The 5,113-nt window shown below is 36.2% G+C and overlaps 1 protein-coding gene across 1 annotated transcript in view; it reads left to right on the top strand.

Annotated features, from left to right (window-relative positions):
- Window positions 1-5,113, top strand: part of CRPPA (CDP-L-ribitol pyrophosphorylase A) — a gene marked incomplete at its 5' end in the record, with an annotated part of 317,407 nt that overhangs the window by 266,850 nt on the left and 45,444 nt on the right. The window lies entirely within an intron of this gene.

Below are 5,113 nucleotides of genomic sequence, written 5' to 3'. Positions count from 1 at the left end.
AAGTTGGCTTATCCTTGAGTATATACGGTCCTAGTTTCTGCTTTGAGATTTTGTCTTTCTTCCTTCTTTTTTGTTCCAGATGACGAGGAAGTAATAGTGGAATCCAAGATGGCAGCTTACAAAATCAGCAGCTCAGAAACTACTCACTAAAGTAGGATGAAGAACACAGCTTTATGGACTATGTTTTCCCAGTGGATTTGGTTCTTCCATAAGATGATGGTCCTAAATCTTCAAGCCCTGAAATCCAGTCCCAAGAAGTGTTTAGTTATATCTTAGAATTAGCCTAAACTATATTCCCTAGGTGGTTTCTTATATAGTAACATATGTGTATAATCATACATAGGTATACACTTGTATATACATATATGTACATACATACATATGCATACAAACATCTATAACCTGAATTTTTAAATTATTCTTTCTCTTGCTTCAAGATGGGAAATAAATATCCTATAGCAATTAAAATCTTGCACACTTCACCTCATTAGGTATTATCATTCCCATTGCACACACATGCACACACACAAAGTCTACTATCTAGAGAGTAAAACTTTGTCTCCCTCCTTACACTTTGTAACCACTAATGAACATCAGTCTGTGTGTTTTCATTCTCACCTTAAATCTTAAAAAAGTGAGAATTTGCAATATTTTTTTTCTTGCGCTGACCTGTTTCATTTAACAATATGTTCTCCGATTTCATCCTTGTTGTAAAATGTTTTGGGAACTCATTTTTCTTTTATAATGGAGTAGTATTTCATTGTATGGAGGTAGCACATTTGCTTATCAATTCACGCATCGGTGGACAGTTTGTTTTTATTTTTTTTATTGTGAATAATGACTATAAGTATGCATATGTGTGCTCAAGTCCCTTTTGTTACATCTATAAGGTTAATACTTAGGAGTTTAATTGCTGAGTCATAAAACAACTGTGTATCAACACACTTACTCAAACTGTCTCTGAGCAAATAATTCAAGAAGCTCGACTCTGTGAAGAAGTGCTCAGAATGTAGATTGGAGAAAGGTCTATTAAGAACTTGCTACATGCAGATGGTACAACCTTGCTTTGCATTGCACTGCATTGGGTAAATCTGTTTTTCAAAAGCTCTTTAAAATGTTAAGTGTCAAGGATGTCACCATAAGGAGTGAAGTGGGCCTGTCCCAAGCCATAGTATATTCAATAGCCTATATATATACATGTGAAAGTTGGACTGTGCGTCTGAAAGATCAAAGAGGAATCAATACAATGGATACGGTTCTAGCAAAGAATATTGGAAGTATCTGTGGTATCCTGTCATCATACTTATTCAGTATGATGTATGTATGATGAAATAACCAATGAAGCTGGATGATGTGAAGAAGAACACAGCATGAGAATTCCTCGGAAGGCTTATGAACAACCTCTGATATGCAGATGCCACAGCCTTGCTTGATGATAGAGAAGAGGACTCGAAACACGTGCTAATGATGGTCAAGGATTTCAACGTTCAGTATGGACTACTATTTGATGTAAAGAAAACCAAATTCATAACTAGACCAGTAGGTAACATCATGATACAGTGGAGAAAGATTAAAGTTGTTGGATTTTGTATGGAATTTGTCTTCCTTGGATCCACAATAAGTACTCCTCAAAGTAGCAGTAAGGAGAACAAAGGACACATTGCATTGGTTAAACCTGCTGCACAAGACCTTTTTTGAGATGTGAAGAGAAATGTTGTCACTTTGAGGGCTAAAGTGCATCTGGCGCAAGCTGTGATATTTTCAGCCACCTCATATGTATATGCAAGCTGGACAGTGACCAAGGAAAACTGAAAGATTGATGCATTTGAGCTATGGGGCTGGCGAAGATGTTGAAAGTATCATGGATTCCCAAAGGAACAAGTAATTCAATCCTGAAAGAAGAGCAGCCACTTTGTTCCTTAGAGGACAGTATGGAGAGGCTTCACCTGACATACTTTGAACATGTTATCAGGAGAGAGCAGATCTTGGAGAAAGACCATGCTTGGTAGTGTATGGGGTCAGTGAAAAAGAAGAAGGCTCTCAATGAGATGGATTGACATAGTGGCTGCAACGAGAGGATCAAACATAAGAACAATTGTGGGGATGGCTGACAGAGGGTGTGTGTTAGTCCCGGTAGACTAGAGAAACAAATTCATGGACACTGATGTGTATAGGAAAGTGCTTTATATGTAAGAGCAGTTGATAATTAATAAAACATCCCAGCCCAGTTCAGTTCAAGTCCATAAGTCTGATATTAGCCCATATGTCAGATAACAATCTACAAAGTGCTCTTCAGACTCATAAAACACATGCAACCATGCCGCATACAGGAAGTTCAAAGGCCAGTAGGTGGAAGGTCTTGTGGATCCAGTGGTGGTGTAAGCATCTCAGCACTGGTATGGGTCTCCACATAGTTCCTCCAGCTCCAGAGTTCTGGCTGAATCAGCATAGCTCCATCCAGCTCATTGTGAGTAATGTCTCTCAGGGAATGAGAGAGTATCCTGCTTCCAGCGAGCTATTTATCTCCTCAGCACCTCCAAATGAGGTCATCAAGCTGTAGCCTGATGGACAGGTAAACTCCACCCCTTCACTGGTAAGTCTCAAAATGACAGCAGATTATGTAACTACCACAGGGTGGCTATGAGGTGAAACGGGTTCAACAGCATTTTTAATGTAAGATGAATTTTTAGCTAAGACCATGGGATTTGTTTAAATTCAATTAAATCAGCATCCTCCACAATGAAAAAGTATGCCTGCATCACTTTGTCATACTGCATTGAGTAGTGTTGTAAAGATAGTTTCATTAATAAGACAAGGGAATGTTTGTTGTAATAGTTAAGACAAATTTTTTAAATTCTAACGAAAAAGCATTATTAAATATCCCTAAACTAAGAGGAAGTGAAGAATTAAATACATTCTAGTTCCCTAAATAGTCACATGGAATAAGGGATTTTTGATCTAACAACTGTCATTAAAGCATCCTTTTTATCATATGTTAAAACTTTGTTCTAGTATAAAAGTGAAAGTTATTAAGTAACAATGGCACAAAAATACTCTCCAGTAAGGTAAAATGAGCTTCTGTTAGTACTGTGTTTCTATTTATAGGTTAAATGGTAGCTTCTATTCCTGATAAAAATGTGGTTAGAACTTGATTATGAATTTTATTCATTCAAGTTGCTGGTTACCTAGGAAACTATTTCAATTTATAGGGATGTTACAACATATATATATTGTATATATATATATATATATATACATACTACTATGCCTATACACTAATAACATATTTTTCAAAATTTCAAAGTAATGGCATCTACTTGCTCAATATCAAGCACACTACCTATGCATATAGTTATGTAATATTTATTATCAGAGCTACCACGGCCCTAGCGAGAAATTACAGACAATGTCATGAAAAGGGCATATGCGTCTTCTCTGGGCTTTCTTTCTACGACGCAGTTCTAGATATTGCAGTCTATAAAACTATTATAAGCAGGGTCTAACTTTCCATCAGACTACTAAAGTTTCAACTTCTTTATTATTTAAATATTTTATATATTATATGCATTATTTCTACCAGAATGTGGCAAAACTGGATAACCAGAGCGTTCCTAGAAAGTGCTTGAGAATACAATATATGGACTCTGTGCTAGAGGGATTCAACTCAGGCCACTTCTTCCCAAGTACCAGTGATGTCATTCTTAGGGAATTGGTGAAACAAACCTTATGTAAAATGAATTATGTTTTAATTTCCTGTTTACAATATGGTTTCATTGTGAATATATAGCATTAGGATTTGAGTCTGCTATTGATTTTCCTATGCTTAGATAATATTAGAATTATAAAGGCCCTTACAAAATACTACATAGAGCAGTTAGGAGATGTTTTCTTTTTGTAGATTAAGGAGTTTCATCTGTTCCACAGGGTAAATGGAAATTAAGTAAAATGGAGAGAAAACTTAAAACATGGGAAGCATTTCTATGAAAGTTAAATTTTAGACCTTAACGATCCTTTAGACAACACAACCATTTTTCTGGATATAAGTTGCTTCAAATTTAAAGTACACTAAAAACAAAAACTACATATTACACTCCCTGTGATGAGACATTATGTCAATGATTGCTCCAAGAATCAAGGTACTGCTGCCACAATATCATATGGAGCTAATAATAGATTGTTCTCACAGTAAACTTGTGTGTTGTAACTTCTTAGGATGAGAGGTGAGCTTGGTGGGGGGAGAGGGGGTGAGGGAGCAGGAGTAGTTAACAATCAAAATTCTCCAGAAGAAGAAAACCAGTAGAATTTTTTTTTAAAGAATTGACTCATGTGCTCATAGGTCCTGGCAAGTCGGACACGCAGAAGCCAGGTTGACAAGTGGGAACCAGTCCAGTGTTGACAGCATGGCAGTCTTGATAAACATCAAGACTCCATCTTCGTCTCTGATAAACATCAGCTTTTAATTTCCTTAAGGCCTTCGGGTTGAAAGTGATTTCCTCAATCACCTCTACAAAATACCTCTTAACAATCCTTAGTATTTGATTAAACAACCGGTGTTACAGCATAGACCACTTGGCGCATATAATTACACATCTGAGAGGCTACTGAAGTAACCATGATCGATATAATCATAATTGCTACATATTTAACCATAGTACTCTTCTTTTTAATTAAGCAAGATTCATAAATATTTCATTGTAGACAGAGAGATTAAAAATTTCAATGAAAATAAGAACTATAATTTCAGAGCAGAAAACTTATTTTTCCTAAGTTTGTGGAGAGATTATATTTTTAAGCAAAAGTTTTTTAAAATCTTGTGTTCTGTCCAGCTATGTGGAAAGGATGAAAAATACCTAATAACTCAGAAGAGGCTATATTTCTCCATTTGTCTAGGGGAATAGCATTTGTATATAAACAATTGCTATATGACATAGTACATATTCATCATTTGATGAATAATAGACAGTTTTGAGGACCATGAGAGGCCTAGCTCATTCCTGATTAAAGAGACTGAACACTACCTCATGGAATCGATATCAGCATCAAAGAAATTCAGGTTGAATGACAGGAGAGACTACAGGCCCCACGAATGGCACAGGAACTAAGTCCCTCTTTG

This window comes from Echinops telfairi, unplaced genomic scaffold (genome assembly GCF_000313985.2).
Source record: "Echinops telfairi isolate 266 unplaced genomic scaffold, ASM31398v2 ScPeMD7_23;HRSCAF=83, whole genome shotgun sequence".
Taxonomy (NCBI): domain Eukaryota; kingdom Metazoa; phylum Chordata; class Mammalia; order Afrosoricida; family Tenrecidae; genus Echinops; species Echinops telfairi.
The sequence above is the reverse complement of the archived record's forward strand: the minus strand, read 5'-3'. Positions and strand labels throughout refer to the sequence as shown.